This window comes from Panthera leo, chromosome F3, assembly GCF_018350215.1.
Source record: "Panthera leo isolate Ple1 chromosome F3, P.leo_Ple1_pat1.1, whole genome shotgun sequence".
In the NCBI taxonomy this organism is placed as follows: domain Eukaryota; kingdom Metazoa; phylum Chordata; class Mammalia; order Carnivora; family Felidae; genus Panthera; species Panthera leo.
Genome location: NC_056696.1, coordinates 35,214,804 through 35,237,057, shown reverse-complemented (window position 1 = coordinate 35,237,057; position 22,254 = coordinate 35,214,804). Strand labels below are relative to the sequence as shown.

Sequence of the window (22,254 nt, the reverse complement as noted above, 5' to 3'; positions counted from 1 at the left end):
GTCCTGTCAGCCCTGCACTGCTGCTGGGACCTCTTCTGACCTCACTGCCTGTAACTGGGACAGCCTCGCCTGCTGACACTGAACCCTGCTTCTGTGTCCACACACCGGGCTGCCCTGTGGCCGCACAACCAGGGCGCTGCTGGCCAGGCTCTCGATTCTCCCTGGACCGTCACGATAGCCCCCCGTGATGTGTCTGCCTCGGCCCTGGTCCCCGCGGTGTTCTCTGAGTTCATCTCTTCTGCTAAGCAGAGGCTGCAGTCTGTCTGTGATTGAGTCATTCACTCCACAAATGCCCACTGTGATGTCTACACCACAACAGGCACCACTCCAGGCAAGATATACAGCAGGATGGAACACAACTTCTCAGGCCGACATATCCAGTGCCAGGACAAACTTCCCCACTCAATGAAGACTTCGACTCACCACTGTCGAATTCTTTCACTCGGCGGGTATTTACTGAGCACTTACTATGTGCCAGGCACTCTTCCAGGCATGCTAATAACACACTGATTTTTGGAAGTGCAGCTTTCTATGTAGTACAACGGTTATGGAGCATGAGCTCTGCAACCAGAGTCTTATTTATGTGACCTTCGTTAATTACAAAAAAAAAAAAACAAACCAAAAACCTCTCTGGGCCTCAGTTTCCCCACTAAAAAATGAGGAGTAATAATAGTAACTAACTGATAAGCATGTCTGAGAAATAAATGAGATAGTCTATGTAAAATGCTTAGAATGGCATATGGCACATGGCAAGCACTTGGATATTACAATTTGTATTTTTATGGGGCCCCAAAGGTGCCAGCACCTCGGTATGCCAAGAATTTCAAGAGTCCCTGTCCCACCCTACACAACCAATATTCCAACAGTGCCTTTCTAGGTCAGTAGTGACAGAATGAAGCTGCAAGCTGAGCATCACTAACAAAGAATAAAAGATCCACGTACAAAGTACTATCTATAATCCCAATGTTTTCATATGGCTTAACCTTGGGGATATCACTAAAGATATGGACACCAAAAGCTACTGAAGGGAGAAGACAGCTGCAATACAAATATCCAACAACATATGAAGAGCTTCCTACAAACCAATGAGAAAAAGACAGGCAACCCAATAGGAAAAGGGCAAAAGACCTGAACAGGCCCTTCTCAAGAGGATATCCAAATGGCCAGTATCATGAAAATGCAAATTCAGAGCAGAGTACAATACTACTTCACACCCACCAGGCTGAATGCAATGGAAAAGGAAGATAATACCAGATATTGACAGAGACATAGAGCAGCCAGAACTTGCCTATGCTGCCAGTGGGAGTACAATTGTTACAACTGCGTTGGCACAATCTACTAAAACTATGATCCAGCGGTTCGTCTCCAGGGTCTACGCCCACGCTGTCCAAACATCATCAGCCACATAATGATACTAAATTGTGGTTTATCAATAAAATGGAATACTACACAGCCAGCAGGATGGAAAGCAGCAATAGCACACAACATGGATGAATGTCACAAACAAAGTGACGGGTGAAAGAAGCCAGACACAAAAGAGAACGTCCACGTCTGTAAAGTTGAAAAGCAGACCAAACTAATCTGTCATTTTAGTAGTCAAAATAGCATGTACCCTTGGAAGGGAGCTGGAAAGAAGCACAAGGAGTTTTCAGGGAGAGGAGGGAGGTGTCTAGTAATATTCTATTTCTTTGCTTGGCCTGCATGTTGGTTATAGGCTATAAACACTTTGTGCTAAAATCTTAGGATTTGTTCACCTTTCTGAATGTATATGTCATGCAAAAATAGACAAAAAAATAGTTCATGAGAAAGACTAAAAAACAAAAACCCTAAGAAAAATGGCTTGTTTCCCCAGCACCAATAGATTTTTGTGTCTACTATCCACTCACGAAATATGAAAGACACACATACATTTCTGATCGCGTTCTTATTGCCTTTTAGTAAATGGTAGAGGTTACTCTACAAAACTTTGAAGGCATATAAAATTGACATGTTTTTAAAACTCCAAATTAAGTTATCAAGTTTTATGTTCTATGAGACAGAGTTTGAGAATGTATTTGGGTTTTACGGATACATGTTGAAAGATGGAGTAATTTTTATGAGGAATAAGATTTTTTTAATAAGACAGAAGAGGTAGGGGCCGGGGGGTGGGGGGGGGGGGAAGGGAGTGAAAATCGAGAAGACTGGGGAGACAACACAGTTCCAGATAGGCAACCCAGGGCTTAAATCTCCAGTGGCTACCGGACAACTGAAGTCGGTCTGGGCCTGGAAGCCAGCTAGTCCAAGCAGAAGCCAAGGGCCCAAAGACAAGACGCAAGATGCTAGCCACGATGGAAGGCGGCTCAGTTATGCTGGTAGCCGACTACAAGCTACCAAGAAGTTATGAAAGGGGTGATCGGCACTTCCTGACCCAGTGCAGGAAATACTGGCTGGGTGTGGGCAGCCTTGGGTACATAAGGAAGTGACTTCAGCTGATCATGGAATAAGAGGATGTGACCCTGGGTGTGCTCAGACCTGTGGCTGGGATGAGCAATCCGGGCTTACCCGGAGGTTCTTTCTCGACAGGGTGGGACTTTCTAAATATACACACATGCATTTGCTCATTGCATTCAGATGTTTACCATCACTGACCGGGACTTTGGAGGCTTTTGGTTTCGACTGCCCTGGCTGCCTACTAAACTAGCAGTAATCTAGAACCTAGTTCCCGAGCCCACAGTTATCACCTTAGTCCTGTATCTGAGAATAAGGGAAGCAGTGAACCTGAATTCCAAGAACATCAGGATCTGCCATATATAATCCATCTCCCAGGGATTTCCACCAACCGAGAGAGACCGCAAACTCCAAGTTAAAACACAAAACAGGTAACCCCAACATCATTTGCATTTACTCCCTTTGGAAGAATTACCTTCCTAACTGTTTGGCTTGGGGTCATCTAAAAATATATTGGTCTCACTAGAACACATGGAAATTGAGAGCGCGTGTCAGAGCACAGAGAACACTGAGTGACCTGGGAGCGAGGGTGCCAAATGCATCCAGGGAAGTATCTGTCCATCTTCCCCCGGCTTCTGCCCTGCCACCACACTCCCCGCCTCTTCTCTTACCCACCCCCCACCAGCCCAAAACTATAAAAGCTCCATTCACACCTTTGCTCTCTGACATCACAGCTATAGAGTCAGTACCGAAGTCACATGAGAAGAACCTTGAGGCTTGTCCTGAAACGTAAAAAGCCAGCGTATTCCAGAATCCACGCACAGCCATCCTCCCTCCAGGTCCTCATTTGGGAAGACATCGCATTTCCTGGCCTGTCCTGGCCTTAAAGCAGCCTTGCTGGCTGCAGGAGAAGGGTGCTGGCAGACGAGCGATGTGCTCGGCGGCTGAGGCTATCTAGCAACAGGTTGGGACATTTTATCTGGGAAGCAACATCATGTTCTCCAAGGCCAGAAGCATGTTTCCTGCGTTTAAGAGGACTTAGCAAGCACAACTCCGATCTGCAAGGCAGGCTAGACCCTGTCCTTCCACAGGAGGTTTGCTTGGAAGGGCTTCTCTGCTGCGCTGAAAGTTCATCTCAAAGATATCAGCATCGAAACATGCCAACACCATAGCTGATTTAGGTGCACCAGGGACATAACTGCATCATGCTGACTATAAGACTGACCTAGGGTACATGAGCACTTTAATGGTGGGATTCTATGAGAATCTGTACCATAGAAGGTTTAAGCAACTCCCTGGAAACCTCCTGAACACAATGCATATAAGAATTCTTCATATACAGGAATATATATGAACATATGAGAGTATGTAACTGTAAATGCTAAGGGGAGGGGGAACGGACCTGGAGGACAAAGGGAGAAGGTGGTGGCCAGACAGCTCTTGGTCTCGTCATTTCCAACAGAAGCACAGATCTGGAAGAAACGGCCTCTAAGGGCCTAGAAGACCGTCCCCCGTATACCAGGGTTTCTCAACCTCAGCAGTATTGACATTCCGGACTGGATAATTCTTTGTTGTGGGGAGGACTGCCCTCAACATTTAGCAGTATCCCTGGCCTCTATCCACTAGACCCCAATAACATACCTCCTTCTCCTCCGTCGTGACAACCAAACATGTCCCTAGACTTTGCCAAAAGTCCCCTGGGGAAATGCCCCTGGTTGAGAACCGACGCTTTAGGCTAACAAATCATGTCACGCAGACAAGACCCCAGCCCTGGCCAAAGTGTTACTGTCCACTTTGGAAAGGGCTGGGAAAATGTAGCCTGGTCATTAATCAAAGCCAGGGCACTGAGGCAACAGCGGCTCTCCCAGGCAAGCTGCCACCATGAGATCTGAGAAGTGGAAGAAGGAGATCCAGGAGGGGAAGATAACCTGTCACCGGCAGACCCCCACTCTCCAATTCCACGAAACCCACCTCCTTCCAGAAATGGGCCCCAACAGGGCAGAAAATGAGGCACCCAAAGAAATCCCCAACTATTAACGAGCCTTTCGGCCCACCCACGGTCACTCCACACTGTGATTCACTTTAAGTGGAGACAGTGGGCCTCTCAGACCCTTAAAACCTTGTTCAACTGACCATGTGAATGAACTCTTTGCTCCATTCCACAACCTTGACCAAAAGGTATCCTAACATGCCAGAGGCCCTAAGAGAAATCCACCAAAGTTCATGTCTGCCCTCCAGGGCCTTGGGAATCAAGGTTGCCAAGAGGCATGGAAGAATTTTCAGGCCACGGCTAACGTACTCAAGTGAGAATTCCAGACACGTGAGGGAAGGACGAAGGAGCCAGATCCCCAGGGGCAGCGGGGGTGGAGCCAAGCCTCCTGGGGGCAGAGTCAGGGAGATCCTGCAGGACAGGCTGACAAGCTTCCGGGCTCTAGACACGGGAAGATCCTGTATAACCACAGACTTGCCCAAGCAGAGACGACGCTGGCTGCGTTGCTGACTATAAATCTGGTCCACTCGGGCTGCGTTTGGCTCACTACAGGCCAGCCCCCCACCAGCTACACTTTTGCTAAATTTAGTGCTGTTCCCAGCCACCCAAACGACTCCGTTCCTCGTGTCCATTTCAGGTTCACCCGGGGACAGGCGGAGAGGAGCGGGACTCGTCGAGAAGAGATCTGCCCTCAAGTGACCCTCGCCCTTCCCCGCTGAAGTCAGGGGCCCATGGGAGCAGAAGACGTGAGAAACCACAGTTGAAGATCTCCAGGGCTCTGACAGTGTCTCTGCCCCAAGACGGCCCTCCGAGAGAAGAGGCACCCCTCCAGGAGAACACCCCTCCCTCTGCCCACTCCAGCCCACCTAGGTGGGGTCCCAGATGCCGTGGGCTGCGACGGGTCCTGCTCCCTCAGAAGACATGCTGGAGTCACTCTCTCAAGAACCATGGGTGAGCTTCAGACAGGCCTGGAGGGAAGGCCCCCCTGTCTTGGAGATAAAAAATGGATTCAATCAAATATTCAAGGCCCCCCCCCCAAAAAATTCAGAGGTTAACATAATGGTTTCTAAACCTGGTGGCACACTGGAATCACCTGGGAAGCTTCAAAAAGTACTGATGCCCGAGCCCCCCCTCACCCAGAGACTGATGTCATTGGCCTAGGGTGTAATGTAATTGGCCCGGGCTTTGGAAATTTTAAAAGATCCCCCGGCGATTCCAATGTTCAGACAAGTTCAGGAACCAGCGGGTTAAGAGTACAGGTTTCTGCCTTCAGGCTGCCCTGGGGGGACTCCTGACCTAACCATTTCCTTGCCACATGACGTGGCAAGTTATTCAACCTTTCTATGCCTTAGTGCCATCCGCTGTAAAATGCATGTAATAATACGTTAACACCTACGTCAGAGTGTTACTGGGCAGACTTAATGAGAACATCCACGTAAAAGCATACAGAACAGTGGTATGCAATAAATGCTCAATAAATGCTAGGAATCATTCTTCTCGTTGTTATAATGATAAAGAGGGGGAGAAAAGAGAGGAAACCCTAGAGCTGTCTCAATGTTATCCAAAGAATAAGGGTGGCTAGGCCCAAAACTGGGGCTATTTCCAGAACTGGGGGGCTCCACAGGCACCTGCCCTTTGGAAGAGGACCACCCAGTCCCCCGGCCTATTCTCGCTGCTCCTACCTACCTTCAATGTCCTCTCCTCTCCCATCCTTCTTAATCTCCCCACTCAGGGCCCAGCTCTGCCCACCCTGGTGTTCTCTCCCTGCTCAGGTCTCCAAAAATACATCCCCCATGCCGTTTACTTTGGAACTCAATAATCTGTTCCCCTGAACAGCTTCCAGCCAAGTAAGTATCTGCCTGGCGGATGAACGAACATTTTGATATATACTAGTCTGGTCTCCTCCAAAAGACAATGAGCAATTTGGGGGAAGCTCCAATTCTCATGCTTCTGTGTGTTCCCAACGGCACCTAGCACCACCCTGGGCACACGACTCTTGATTAATAAATATTTGTGGAATGGAAACACAGGTAGAGCCAGCAGAACTAATTGCACATCCAGGCTGAGTACCCAGGAGAAGCAAGGTCAGCACCCAAACCCCATGGAATTCTGGGCTTTCCACGCTATCATTACAAGGATATACCACTACAGCATTCCATCCCAAGAGAACCCACCCGCCCACCCCCAGGGCCTGTGTGAGTGCTGACGGCAAAAGGGATATTGGGAAAACAGCTCTGTTTCCCAAAGACCCTGCTTCCCTGGCCTTTGACAAGTGAGTCTATATGTCTGGTTATTCCTGACATGAAGTCATCAACCCCCTGATTCCTTAAACACAACAACAGCCAGGCAAAGCCCAGCTCTGCCCCATGGGAGTCTAGAGCAGCTGGCCACCCAACAGGCAGTAAGCCTCTTACAGATTAAAGGTCCTAATTTAAACCTCTATTTGAGGTACGACAAGTGGGTCAGCACTCCGCAGGCCGGTTGGCACAGCTGGTGGAAGGAGAGGCAGCTAGAATCCAGGAAAGACTCCTCTCCTTTGGAGGAAAGATGGAGGCAGAGAATCAACAAATCCAAGTGAAATCACTGAGCTGGGCTGGCTCATTCCACTGTGCCAGAATCTCCCCCAGATCGTGTGAACTCTAACATCCCCACCCAATGAACCATAGGGCAGAACAGCATTTTCAGATGGCCTTCTCCCTGCCCTAACCTTGGTGTGGACATAGCTAAGAACGTCAAGAGACAGAGAAGAGGCAGGGGGCTGAATACGCTGCACTCCAGGGAATGACACCTGGTGAAACAGAGGGGAGGGTGACCTCTGCTCCCATCCCCTGGTGAGGTTTCCCTGCCCCTCCCACCCCACCCCGCGGCAGGAAACACTGGGCACAGGAGAGTGGGGGCAGGGGTGGCGAGCAGCCACAGACAAGCCCGGATCACACTGTGGGAGCCTGAATCTGCTGCTCTTTAAAAAAAAAAAAAGCCCTCTCACACATCTGTCACCATAGAGATGGCCTCCAGGGAAGCAGCTGGAACCCACTGTCTACCCTAAGAGCTGAGAAATCCCTTCAGGACCATTTCTCGAACTTTTTGGACCCTGACCCACAGTAAGAAATAAAGTTTACAAGGTGACCCTGTACACTACATGTGACCTTTCTGAGACACAGATATGTAAGCATATAATACTATGTACTTATACATAAATATGAAATGTATAAAACTGAAACAAACCTTCACACAATCATGCTCCTCTTTACCATATTCCATGCAATCTAATATTTTCTATTATGACCTTTAAAAAAAAAAACGTTGGTCTCAACCCATTAAACTGATTTTACTCCCCATTAACGTGTCTGGACTTGAAGTCTGAACACAACTCTAGGAAAAACAGGAGGGCCTCTTCTCCTTGAAAAAAATATCGTATTGTATTGTACTGTATTTTAGACAGAGAGTGTGAGCAGGGGAGAGGGGTAGAGAGAGAAAGAGAGAAAAGTCTTAAGCAGGCTCCACGCTCAAGGGAGCCCGATTCGGGGCTCGATCCCACGACCCTGGGTTCATGACCTGAGCCGAAATCAAGAGTGAGACGCTTAACCAACTGAGCCACCCAGGAGCCCCCCAAAAACGTAAAACTCACTCATAAGACTAACCTCTTCACAAAGCAAAATCCCGCTAAGCACATGAATGGGGAGGAAGGGGGGGAGTAGAGGGGAGGAAGAGCTTGCATCGAGCAATGGCTGTTCCCAAGGGTCCCCGACCCTGCTCCTTGCTTTGCTCTGGATGCGGGAGCTCAAGGGTGCTCCCCTTCCACCTCCGATGGCTCCTTCTGTTGCTGGCCGGCATCAAGCATGGCCACGCACAGGGCTGGTCTTCAATCAACCTTGTTCACCAGAACGAAGCACGGCCTCACCGCACCTCCACGGGACGAACTTCCTACGACACGCACAGGCAGAAAAGTCAACACCGTGCTGCCCACCCCACGTCGGGTTTTTCAAATCTCCAAATATCCTATCTGTGTATCAGATACACTACAAACTCCTGGCAGACGGGAAGTCTGATTAATTTATTTTTTAACCGAAGGTACACAGATACTCTCTTTACAGGAATTTTTTCATGACAAGGAGAACAGAACAATCCAATTTCAAACTACCCTCCGCCCAGTCTTTCAGCTTTTTCAAGCAGCCCGTGAAATCTCGCCACCTCCTCCTCCAGGCAGCTCTCGGATGGATCGGGACAGCTAAGGAGCTCTTTGGACCCTGTACCATGGTAACATGAAACTCTAATGACTCCCTTCCGCGAATCGCTGTTCCCAAAAAATGCAAACACTGCCTCTCTATATCTGTAATTACTGCTTGGCCGGGTGTCGGCGTTGGAAACCGCGTCACAGAAAAAAAGTTAGCACAAGCATCCCATAGTCCAAATTAGTAAGTTATAAGGGTTCATTTTTTCCCCCGATTTTTTTCCCAGGTACACTTCTTGTTGTCCTCTGCTAAATGGAACAAACGCTGGATCTCTCCATTTACGTCAGTGCACAGAGAGACCTCTCCCCTCTTCTCCACGGCTTCCCTGAGCTCATCGGGGTCACGACTAGGCCTGCCGCCCGTCGGTGCCCTGAAAACCTGGAATGTGTGCATCAAGGGAAAAACAAATGCCTCCTACCCATGATGAGATCTCAGCAAGAGCCCGGACAGACCCCCGGCTGACAGCACGGATCTGTGAGTTCTCTGACGGCATATGCCAGACCACGTGCTGTTATGATATTTTTTTTTTCTTGGAGAAAGAGACTCATTTGCACGCAACTCCCAATGAGTACTGGTGCAAAAGAGCTTAAGAACCACCACCACCAAATTCCTAGGAAGTTGGTAGAGGCCCTCCGGAGACTGCCCTTAACTCTGCAATACGGAGGCCCACTTTCTGCCACATACACCTCCTCAGAGCACACCAACTACTTTCTCCCAAGCAGCCATTTCTTCCTTGACCCCCGGGCCTTTGCATTGCCTCTTCGGGTGAAGGCCTACTCCTTCAATACCCAACGATTAACACATACGTAATTACTGAGCACCTGACAGGAACAAAGCACCTCCGAGGATTCAGCTAAGAGCAAGATGGACAAGATCTTCTTCCTCATGCTCCAAGGGACATCTTCCAATTCCCAACCGCCCCCTCTGGCTAATAAACCCCCTTCTTGTACTCCGTTCACATCCCTTTTATGTTCGTCTTGTATTTGTAGCGTGGGTGCCTGGCACCTTCACTAACCATTAGCTCCCTGAGGACAGAGACCCTGTCCCATTCACGCTGGCAGATTCCTTCCTGTCCCATTCCCACCCCACTCCATTCGGAACGGTGGACTCTTTCACCCAGGAGGCCCTGTACAGATGTGCATCAATGAGATGCCGATGGAGTAGTGCGTTATCTAAGTAGCAAAGACCGGTCCGCCGGGGACAAGCCTTGCTCGCCAACGTGGGGTCCAGGGAACACGAGAGGTGGCCCACGCAGCAGAAAGTACACAGGGCCTCTGTTCTTGAGACGGTCTGCGGCTCTCCTTCCAGCCGCTCATCTTGTAAATTGTGTTTCTGGTCACAGCAGTCGGAAAGTCAACTCCAAGCGAACACATCCAGCTGACATACCTCCTAGACCGTCAACACGGATGAAGAGCAGACCTGCACAGACATTTTCAGCATCTAGGTGAGCTGAAGGAAGACATCCCACGATGCTTTCAAGATGTATCACCACGCTTTAAGAAGACAGCCGGCTACTCCAGCTACCCTGGCCATCTTTTCCAGCAACCTCTGCCAGCCCACTTCCAGAGCAGCACCTGAGCACAGCCATCTACCGCACGGCACGGCGGTGCCTCACGCAGCTGCCGCTTTTGCTACCTGTCAGAACCAGACGAGGCATCAAGACTCATCAAGCATCAACACTACACTGCTGTTCTCCGTAATGCCACCGATGCCTTTGATACTGTTCAAGAAATGGCTGTAGCAGCTACCAAAGACATCTGGATACCGGACTTTGCCGTCCAACAAAGGTGCCGAGGTCAGAGAATGATCTATTCCCCAACACCGTTCAGTTCTTAGATACTGGTGAAACCCAGCCCTGTTAGGTACCAGGAGCAACAGAAAAGAGGAGACCCAGTCCTCAACTGGATGCGAGTTATAGAGACAAGGTTAATACAGAAGAACCAACAATCCAACAACCGTGTTGGATGAGGCAAGTACAAGATCCATCAGGACGAAGAAGAAATGAGCAGGATGTCTGTATTTCCTTTTATTTGAAAATAGGGAATTAAATCTTATTGTTATTTGACGTGTGAATCGACACCAGTGAATTCTTTCAATTTGTGTGTCCGGTGGTCACCGTCACTTAAGGTCCAGGGGGCATCCTGTGCCTGAGTAGGAGATCCGAACACAAAAGGATGGGCAGTGGTACCCCCAGCTGACTGTGTACTTTCATACAGTTTACATGTACCTGGGGAAGCAAATTTAAGGGTACCATCCTCCATACAACAAATAACAGCCCTCTGTAATGAGAGGGTGAGGGCTACAAATCATCTGACCACACGGTCACTGCTTATCTCACGGCAGGGTCCCTGAAAGAGGCGCTCAACTTAAAGAGGAATCACACGTATGTTTTTTTCAAGCAGAAAACATCACAGCTCCGAAATCTGCTGACCTCTTCTGCAGGGAGCGCCTGTCGGTAGAATGCCACTTAATGAATGTTTTTAAACAAGTATTTAATCTGTCCCTTCAAGGTAAAGGTGACATTTAAAAACTGGGTAAGAAAACCTTTACTTTTTGAAAGAGACTTCCGTCACAGAAAGAACATCTTAAAAGCAGGCGTTTGGAAATCGTTTCCACCATTATGTGACAACGTTACCGCATTCAAGGTAAGGACGTCATCTCCAAAATGCCGTACCTACGCACACCCTTGCAACAGGATGTTCGAGCTGGGTTTAAAATGACCCAAGGAAATGAATGAAATGCAGCGTTTTGGGGGTCTTGAATCCATTTATATTGTAAGTTGCACCCATGATCGCCTCTTTATAAAGGGGTCTCTTTCAAAATACCCTGACTTCAACTAGGCCTTCAAACTGCTACGCTGCAAAAATATGACACCACACGGTGACGTGCACTCAACCGAACGGTGCTTGCTAAAAAAGAATCCTCCTTGATCATTCATCCCGTTTAATTCTTCAACCACATCCACCTATCTCTTACACGTGCCAGGCACTGTTCCATGCTGTGGAAATACAGCAGTGAACGAAAGTGACAAAAGTCCCTGCTCTCGTGGAGTTCAGATTCCAGCAGGGAGAGAGGGAAAATACACGAAGTAACAGAAATATTACAGTGTGTTAAGTGGTGATGGCGCTTGGGAGAAAACACTGGAGGGTAGGGATACAGGAGGCACCAACAAACGTGTGGGTGCGGAGTGGGCACCGCAAGGGGGGTGGGTATCTGGTCACAGGCCCAAAGGAAGTAAGACTCTGCCGCAGGGCTATCTGGGAAAAAGCGTCCCAAATAGAAGGACCTAGAACAGGAAATGCCTAGTTTATCTGAGGGGCCGCAAAGAGGCCAGTGCGGCCAGAACAAAGTCAAAGGAGGAAGAGCCAGTAGGAGATAAGGACACAGAAGATCACGGAGGCGTGCATTTCCAACACGGGAGCCACTCGCCACGGGAGGCTGTGGAGCCCAAGAAACAGAGCTAATCCAAACTGAGATGTGCCATGAGCGTGACTTCGTGCGAATAACCCTGTGATATCTACCAGAAGTGCAAGTATTTTTGACACACCGGGTTAATTAATTCTGTTTTAATTTTTTTTTTGACGTTTATTCATTTTTGACAGAGAGAGACAGAGTGCGAGTGGGGGAGGGGCAGAGAGAGAGTTTAGACACAGAATCTGAAGCAGGCCCCAGGCTCGGAGCCGTCAGCCCAGAGCCTGACGCGGGACTCGAACTCACGAACGGCGAGATGATGACCCGAGCCAAAGTCGGACGTTTAACCGACTGAGCCACTCAGGCGCCCCGCGGGTTAATTATTAAAATGAATTTCACCTGTTTCCTTTTCCTTTTCCAACTTAGCTACCAGAAAATGTCAAATTACACGTGTGGCTCCCGTGCGTAACTCACATCATATTTCTGTTGGGCAGTGTTTATAAGCTACGGGGTCCTCTACACCACACCAACAACCACGGCTTTCGCTGAGCAAGACAAGGAGCTACTGCGCAGCTGGAGCTTGGCAGGGCATGATGTGGCTTCTGTATCATGGGATCCTTCTGCCTACTGAGGATTATATAGCCTGTAAGGGGCAAAGAAGAAACAGGTGACAAATGATGGTGGCTTGCACAACAGCGAAGACAGTAGAAGCAGTTCTCATGGGTCACATTCTGGATATATTTGCAGGTAGAGTCAACAGGAGTTGCTGATGGACTGAGCGAGAAATGTACGAGAAAGAGCTAAGTCAAGCATGACCATAGGTATTCTGCATGAGCCACTGGAAGGACGGCATTCCCATAACCAAGACGGGAAACCACAGGAAGAATATATTTGAGTGGGAAAATCAGGAGTTCAGTTTTGGACTTGTAAGCATGAAATGCCTATTAACATCCAAGTTAAAAGGTTAAGTAGGCAGGTGGATACACACACAGCTCTATACTTCAGGAGAAGGGCTGGGCTTCAGACAAATAATGGGGGGGGGTCACTAGCCTATAGATTTTTTAAACTTTTTATCATGGAAAATTCCAAACAACAACAACAAAAAAAAACCCAGAAGGAACAGTACAAGGAACCCCTAGGTACACATCACCCAGATCTAGCTGTTAACAACTCATGGTCAATCTTGTCTATCTCCCAGGATTACTTTGAAGCAAATTCTAGAAATCATTCATGCAGATTGTATTTCAAGCCACGGGTTGGGAGAGGGTGACAGAGAGAAACAGAGAAGATAGAGAGGAAGGGGCACATGTTTCGAGGTCAAGAGAAGAGATGCCACAGAAGAACAGCCAATGAGACAGGCACAAAACCAGAGATTCATGGCCTGGGAGCCAAGGGAAGAAAGCGCTTCGAGGGAAAGGGTCCGACCAGATGTGCCCAACTGCCAGAGCTACTAGGACTGAGACAAAGAAGCCAGGGCTAGATTTAGAAACATGGTGGTCACGGCTGGCTTCGTCAAGACCACTTTCACCCAGAGTTGGGGGGAATCAAGAGAGGAAGTGAAGGCTGCAAGGACCAAAGACTCTCTGGGGACAGAGAAAGGGGCAGGAACAGGAAGGGTTGGAGTCAAAGAAGACAGAAAGAACAGCACATGGAAGCAATCCAGTAGAAAGGGCGCACAACTGGCAATGCCAGGGGGAGAGGGAAGCTCTGCGAGAGCAGTAATGCCCTGAATGTGTGAAGGGGTGGGGACGGAGTGTGAGCTGCCCTCCACCAGGACCAGGAATGGCTCATGCTGGAGGAAGGCAGAGAATATACACTGCAGCACAACTTCCTTTAATTCTTTTTATTTTGGGGGCGTCTGGGTGGCTCAGTCGGTTGAGCATCCGACTTTGGCTCAGGTCATGATCTCACAGTTCGTGAGTTCGAGCCCTGCCTTGGGCTCTGTACGGACAGCTCCGAGCCTGGAGCCTGCTTCGGATTCTGTGTTTCCCTCTTTCTCTCTCTCTCTCTCTCTCAAAATAAACATTAAAAAAATTCTTTTTATTTTGTATTTTATAACATATATAATGTATTAGTATGGCAACGGCATACTGTATAGAAATTATAAACACACACACACAGCGATCCGTTCAAAAATTTTAACCAACATAGCCATACGATCAAAATAATTAAAGACTGCTTAATTGGAAATAATAAAAAAGTATTCTCAAACTCTAACCTATGAATCCTTCAGTGACAGGAATTATATATATCATGGTATATTTAATATACTCTGTACTATTATCTTAAGTATACGACAAAATATCTAGGAGAGGTGAAAGAATACTAGTCTTTATATCTGGGAATACATTTAATTTATTAACGAAGATTTTTTTTTTAAAGGCTCAGATGCTAATTCGTGAACCGCAGCGTAGCTGCATCCAAACTGCAAATGGAAGAAAAAAATACAAGAATCACAGACCGTTCTCAAAATCAGAGGGTCACAGGGACCCAACACAGGTCTGATTATTATTTACACAGAGAGATGCACATAAGTTAATAGCTTTATTAGCAAGACAGACCCGAACAGTAGCATCACAGTCTGCTACTCAGGCAGCAAGGCTAGCCAGGACTCGACTGTGCAGCAAAGAAGAGAAAACTGGAAAAGTGAACCTACCTAGGCAGGTGACCTCATCAGACTGGACGAAAGTCCCCAAGCAGCCTGACCTTCACAGAGTCATAGAAACAGCCAACCTGCTCAAAGAACGTGTTGGCACCACTTGGTGTCTGCTGAGCCCTTCGACATTTCAGAGCACCTTCCAGATGTTTCATTCGGCCTCTCTACCATCCCCCAGGGAAAGCAGCCTCTCCATTTTAACTTGCTTAGAGATAAAGACTCAAGGCCACAAGTGTTCACGGATCCACGCCAAGTCCGTCGGCGATACTCCTAGACTCCCGGTCACGTGGCTATGAAAGATGCCTCCCACAGGAAACATACCCGACTTCTTGGATAGTTCTAGAAGCACTTCTTATCAGCCACATAAGTGACCACACAAGAACACGAATACCAAGCCCTAGAACACAGCAGATCTGACAGCACACAAGTGACCTCGTGGTCACCCAACTCAGCTGGGGTGAACACGTGGGGCAAGAGACAACAGGTGGACCCAAACCGCTCTCATGTGGTTGGACTGTAAGCTCCCAGGACGCTCTCCTTCCACAGCTGCATGCTCAGAGCCCGGCAGAGCGCCTGGCACGAAGCAGGCTGTCCAGAAGCACTTACTGAAGGAGGGAATAAATGACTAGTTATATTAAACCACAAAGACAAAAAGACAAGAAGAATAATGAAGTACGCTCAGGAATCACAACACGGTTCAACAGAACTCAGGAAAGCTGTTGATGGCAGCTGAAGGGAGACAGAGCAGGGCAGCTAAATAAATCTAAAAGGCAGAACTGCAAAACATAAATTATTTTAAGCATGCCCATAATCTTTATTAACACACAACGTGAGATTAATCATCAACTAAATGAGATGTGTGGATCTTGTTTGGAACTGGATTCAAACAAAACTGTTAAAAACCTGAGACCAGCAGGGAAACGTAAACACGGGCGGGGGGTGGGTGGGGGGGAAACCAGTGATATTTCAGGGGGATACGATGACTGGGTTATGCTTTAAGAGAGCCACACTGGAGAATTTATGGATGGAACATGATGTTTGGGATCTGCTGTAAAAACAAAACAACAACAACAACAACAAAAAGATAAAGAATAGGTGGGTGGGATACAAATAAAATCAGGCTACATGTTGATTACGTGTTAAAGCTGAGTGACAGGAACGTGGGATGTTCTCACAGTAACTGTATCTTCACATACATGTGCAATTTCCATAGTAAGAATTTTAGAGGGTAACCATCATCTCAAACTACAGCTAATTTCCCCACATCTGCCCCACTGCAGAGAAATGTGGTATCATGGGGGTCGTACCCGGACACGGTCTTTTGAAGAGCCACAGAATGGGGCTGAGACGTGTCTTTTCTGTCACTGCCATCGTGTGCATCCGGGACTCACCTGCTTCAGCTCTGCTTTCTCTCACAGTTCCCACTCTCCCTCCCCAGTCTTACCCTTCCCTGCTACCCACCCCCCCCGCCCGGCCCTCTGCTTTCTCCGATGGTGTGGGCTGCCGCTGTCCTGCCACCTTGTCCTAGGTCATTCTCCTCCCTTCCCATGGTCCCCTGAGGCCCAAGGATTCCCATTCCCACAGGGCGTTCCCTCTTTCTTTAACTGCACCCACACTACCGGGAGGCCCAGGAACATCCCGTCTTCCCCCAAACTGGCCACACTCGCTGCCGTGAGCTCCCCTCTTCCTCCACTTGCCTACTCAGCTACCTCCTGCACACTTCCGGGACGCACCAAATCAGGACGGGTCAACCAGTTAAGCACGTGCACACCTACAAGTGTGTCAAGCACGGTATCCCACGCCAGGATGACGGCAACGAACAAGACAGATGCGGATACGCTCTCTAGAAGCCTAGATTCCAGTGCAGATCATATTGAAATGGGTTCAACGGTCCCTATACCTTTCAGACCAGACTGTGAATCCTTTCTTTGCCTTGGCAGCCTCTGAGCTTCATACAGTGCCCCACGCGTAACAGACCCTTAATAAATATCTGGTGAACAAATATTTCCCCAAGTCAGTGCGCCAGTGTCAATATCGGGTCAAGTCCAAGCAGGACAGGGTCACCCTAAGCTCTACAAATGAAAGGTATTTAGAGAGGGCTTTTGACGAGGACCCTTTCTTTTTTCTTTCTTGGGGGGATGAGAACAGTCAGAGAGCCAGCCTCTGGGGACAATGTGCGGAGGGAGGTGTGAAGCAAGACTCCCAGGGCCAGGCTTACCAGTACCGGCTAAAAGCAGCTCTGAGTGTGCTCAGCTTCTGGCTTGCTATTCTGGGTTGTCTGCTCCCTCCTCCCACTGCCAGCCTCCTCCCTTCCAGCTGCAATGGGAATAAACCTCAGTCACCCCCACCCCCCAACGCCGTCCCCAGGACGTGGTTTCCTCTGGCCACGAGAGTGTCTCACTTCCTATCCCAACACAGACCAGCAGTGATGCAACTGCTGTGTGGCTGTCCTGTAGTAGGGAGGGGGGAAGGGGGTGGCTTGTCCTGTTCCCAACCAAGAATTTCACCAAGACTCTGGTTTGAGGACCGGGTCAAAAGGGTGGAAACCTGGACACAAGAAGACACCGTAAGTGTTGGCCGCAAGAGCCTTGAATGCTAATTCCGGACCCAAGCCAGCGCAGATGCACACCCTACGAACCCCAAGCCAGAGGGCCTTGTTCTGACAGAGTGGATGAGTGCCAGGCTCAGGCAGACAAACTAGGCTCGGCTGCAGGCTCTCTGCAAATGCATCTCTAAGGGCCCTGGCACTAAAAGGGGCTGTGAGGCTGGAAGTCACAAATCAAAGGCATCGAGGGAAATATGAAATATGAAAATGAAAGGGATTTCCCAGATACAGGGTGGCTATCTTTGGGTTGATTCCAGTAATCTACTGTCTCAACTGCCATATCATCCTCTCATGGGATAACACAGTAAGGCCCGATGCAGAACCTTCAAGAACCATAGGACTCTGAAACGGCCACAGTTAAGCATCTCAGTGGAGATCTAAGCACTTTGTTGGTCTACGGCACAGTTTTTCGTAGAGGGCAGGACAGTGTATTTCGGGACTGCGGGTCATACGGTTTTTGTTGCACCACTCAACTATACCAACCTAGCGGGAAAGCAGCCATAGACGATACATAAACAATGGGCACGTCTGGGTTCCAATAAAACTTTATTTACAAAAGCAGGCATCTGACCTATGGGCTGTAGCCTGCCAACTGCTTGGTGACTGGGAAAACCTGCTCTTCCCGCATTTCCACATTCCCAAGAGGGATAAGGGCCACACTGCCTCTGGAGGGCGCCCACCCACTTTGGAGACAGGGGTCTACCCTAGAGAGCAGGCCTCCATTTCTGCTACTCCTTCCCACAAAGCATCAGAGAAATCTGCGCAGCTCGGTCAAAACGCCTGCCTGGCACCAGAAACCTGGGCAGAGGTGGAGAAAGCTTTGGATGTCAAATCCGAAGGCTTTGGACATGGAAGAAACCAGACCGCTCAGACTAGGCACTAAGTCCTGGAAACGGAAGTGCCTCACCCGAGACCACGTAGCTGGCAGAAGCCTCCTGACGCTCTGTGCAGTGCTCTTACTCCTCTAGAGTGATGACTGGGAAGGAACCAGAACAGTCTTGTTGGTGGAGGCTAATTAAAGACCGATGGCTCGTGGCTATAGCAGGCACAACTTGGGGCCTCTCAGCAATCTATAAGTGAATGGCACAGCAAAGGTCAAGGAGAACGAGTGGAGAAGTAAGCGTACATACCTATCTTTCCAGGACATAGCCTCCTGGACATAGTTACTAGGGAGAAGGAAACTTAAACAGAAACCTGAACTTCAAAAACGGGTGTGGTTTGATAGAAGACGTGTGTGTTCATTAGCAGAAACAGGTCCAGCAGTCTGGGCGGGCGCTGGGATCATAAACAGGTACAAGATATACAGCCTCGCCCAATTCTAGGCTGATGCCCAGGGCCCTGGGCTCACTCTCCCTGCATACGTTCTCAGCGACCTACACCTTCGAGGCTTGGTAATGCAATTTCCTATAAGTTCTCTTCCCAGAATTGGCTTCCACTGCAAACTCTATTTGCCTGACCCTAAACATTTCAATTTGGACGGCCGTGGTCTTGAAGGCAGGTCGCCTAACATCAGATCAAACACGATGTTCCTGTAAAGAAGTCTGAATCTGGGTTTTTCTGTCAATCGCTAAGGCTCAAAATTTTAGCACCTTCTCTTCCCCACGACCTAGCCGCAAGCCAAAGTGGCTCTCTGAAAGACTCTTCCCTCTGCATTCCCTCAGGCTCCACCCTAATCCATCACTTCCAGTCTGGAACACCACCAGTCTCCTCGCCTGGAGTCCCAGATTCCAGGCTTGTAACAAAGCCAGGCTGATCTTCCCCTATATACCCACCTTCCTCCTATCCACTGCAATTTCTTCAAGGTCAAGGGCCAGTCCTGTCTTCCCAGCTCCCAGAACCTTACCGAACGTGGTAGGAAGCCAGTCCCTGCTAAATGAATGAACCCTGGTTTTCATCGGGAGCTGAGACCCCCAAAAAGACCTTGAGGCCCTTCTATTCCCTATTTATGGGAAGCCTAGGCTGCTAGGCTCTGCGGGCCCTCACCCACTATTCCCACCCCCAGGTCCTACCACCCCAGAAACAAGCGCCATCTAGCTGATCAGTGCCCGACCCTCCCCGTGCGCCAGTCATTCCTGCATCCACGTCTCTGCCCACGCTCTGCCCGCCCTGCCCTGCAATGACGTCCGTGCCCTTCCCCCTCCTTCCACTCCAACTCCTGCGCAACTGCCGAGCTCTGGGGGAGATAAGGGATGCTGGAACAGGGGCAAGATGATTAAAACACTGGGGAATGGGGGGCCTGATGGGGATACACTGGGGTCTCTGATCCCTGGAGCCATCAACCTCCCAATGGGTCGCAGGCGATTAGAGAAGGAAGAGGCGGGAGGAGGAGCTAGATTTTTCCACTGAACGAAAGGCATGATTTTCATCACTGCTTCTGTTGCCCTGGTAACCAGGGACAGCCCAGTGGAGAGTACAGTAAAAGAACACCATGTTTATCTTTGCTGTCTGATCCACTTCCCCGTACACCCTTCCCTGACCATCCCCCAGCTCCTAGGCCTGCTCCAAATTTCTCCTAAGGCCACTACCATCCTTCTAATCACTTCTGCTCATAAACCCCAAAGCAGAGTTAATCTCTGCCTCTCTCTCTCCAACCCTATGTACCGCGTATTCTTCTGTCACATCCCAGGGGTCATCTCACCACACCCATCGGCCATGCCAGGGGGCCCCAAGAACCGATGCTGACCTCAAAACGCAAGAAGGGCATCCACTCCACCAGACAGTTCTCTGGACAAGGGGGACTAGAGAAGCAGGAAGGTGAGGAGGCCGCCCAGCCAACTCCTCTTTCTGAGCCCCAGAGGAAGCTGGTGTGGATGGGTCCGGTTCTCCCATCCCTCCCTCCTACGCCGGGGATCCGGAGGAGGAGCCAAGTTGAGGAGAAGGTCCACCCCAAAGCTTCCACAGATCCTGCCTCCCACAGGGACACAGTGTCGGCGTGACCCGAGAGCGGAGACACAGCGCTTGCCCTGGGAGATTATATAAGCGTTATATAACATGGTGGCACCAATGAGCACATAGCCACAGTTGTTGAGTGCCAGGGACAGGCCAGGGGTGGAACCAAACCCAAGGGGCTGGAGGTAAAGGCTTTCACCACCAATGCCAAAGCTGGCTGCCCCGGCCCTGTCTACACCCGCTCCTTCCACCCCAGAGGACACAGAGAGAGACTTGCCTGGCTCTGCATTCTTCTTCCCACGCTGGGCAGCAGGGAGGGGCTGCAGCACCATCATCACTCACCCTGGCCCAGGGCAGCCTCCGTCCGTGTGGCCCAAGGTGCCGGGCCGTCCTTCCCACACGGGAGCAGCAAGGGGGCTGTGGTCCCCGGAGGGGCAGGGGGGCGCGTGAGCCAGCAGCCCCCTCCTCTCTGTCCTTGCACCAGAACGTGTTTGTTTGGGGAACAAGTGCTGCAGCAGCTCCAGGATTGGCTGGGCCAGCCGTCCCTCTGCTCTGTCATTTGCAGTTCCTCTAAAAAAAAAAAAAAAAAACAAAAAAAACCCAAAAAACAAAAAACCCCCCAAAAACAAAACAAACAAAAAACAAAAACAAAAACAAAACAAAATAAACCGAGAGGGAAAGAAAAAAGAAATAAGCACATGTGGCAAACGCCGAATCCGGAATTTTGGTCTGTGGCTCTGAACAAAGCTGGAGGGGGGGGGGGGGGAGTCCTAAGGACATTACCCTGTTTCCCTACAGACCCCACCTCCCACCACTTATGAACACGGGCTGAAGGTCTGGAGACTTCCCCTCACCTCCCGCCCCCCAAAACCCCTATCTCTGGAGCTGACTCAGTTGCTGCGGCTCCTTCAACCGAGGGCTTTCTCACCAAACCCCCCACCACCCTGGCCTCTGCAGAGTGCTCGGGAGTATGCGGCTCCCGGATATGCACGCGGGAGCCAGGCGGCGGCTGGGGGCAGTTCGGGGCAGTTCGGGGCCAGGTGTTCATCAAACTCCTCCACCCTCACCACCTCACCCACTTTATTAATTTGGGGGGTGGGGGTGGGGGGGCTGATCGGAGCCAGAGCCCAGTGGCACCTCCGGCAGCCTGCCCTCTCTCCCGAGCCATGCCTCTGGCCTTCCCGCCGCCTCCTCCACACGCACCTCCGCGCCCCCTGAGGAAGGGGGGAGAAAGAAATACGCATTAATATCACGAGCCTCGGCGCACCAGCCCTCGCCCCCTCAACCACCTGTCTCTGCGCTCTCCCTCCCCCACTGCCTTCCTCAACTCCGGGCGCCCCCTCTGCAGCAAAGGGGCACCACGCCCACTGCGGAGCGGAGAAACGCAAGGTGGGAGTGGGCAGGGGCTGCCGCGCCGGGGCCAGGGGGCTGCTCCGCCACCTCCCCCGCCCAGCCAGCCCTGGCCCCAGAGCCCGGGGGCCGACCGGGGCTGCTCGGGCCGCGATCCGCTCCTACCCACGCGGCCAGGGCAGCAGCACCCGGAGGCCGCGCCGCAGCGGGGGTGGGGCGCGAGCCGAGCACGGCCAGCCCACCCCCCCTCGCCCGGCATCGCCCCCGGGGACCCCCTCCCTGCCCCGGGGCCCTCGGACAGCGTCCGCAGGCCTGGCGCGCTGTGACTCCCCCCCCCCCCCCCACCTCCTCCACTCCCCGACACCCTGACGGGGTCCCGCTCTCACCTCCGGCCGGCCTCCTCCCTCCCGGGGGACCGCTCAGTCCACCTCGCAGCCCCCGAGCGCCCGGCGGGAGGCGCGCGATGCGCAGCCGCTGCGGACCCCGGCTCCGCCGCGGCCGCTTCCCGGGAGTGTGAGCTCAGCCCGCCCGCGCGCCCGCGCTTCCCACGCTCGGTGCCCGGCGCCGCGCCACCCAGCGGCCGCGGCGGGCACGGCACGCTCGCGTCCGGGAAAATCTGCCGCAGCCCTGCCGACGGGTTGGGAAATTCCCAGAATCTGACCGAAGCCTTGCTGTGGGGCGGTGGGGGGGGGGA

General features: G+C 50.8%; 1 long non-coding RNA gene across 2 annotated transcripts; it reads right to left on the bottom strand.

Annotated features, from left to right (window-relative positions):
- Positions 1 to 16,161: 16,161 nt before the first annotated feature.
- LOC122212407 lies at positions 16,162 to 22,053 on the bottom strand. Of its 2 annotated transcripts, none has more exons than XR_006199128.1 (3): positions 21,947 to 22,053; positions 18,516 to 20,780; positions 16,162 to 18,391 (listed from the first exon to the last, which is right to left on the bottom strand). It is a non-coding gene; the product is annotated as an uncharacterized LOC122212407 (long non-coding RNA). The 2 variants fall into 2 exon arrangements; XR_006199127.1 differs by having other exon boundaries at positions 16,162 to 19,190; positions 20,005 to 20,780.
- Positions 22,054 to 22,254: the final 201 nt, after the last annotated feature.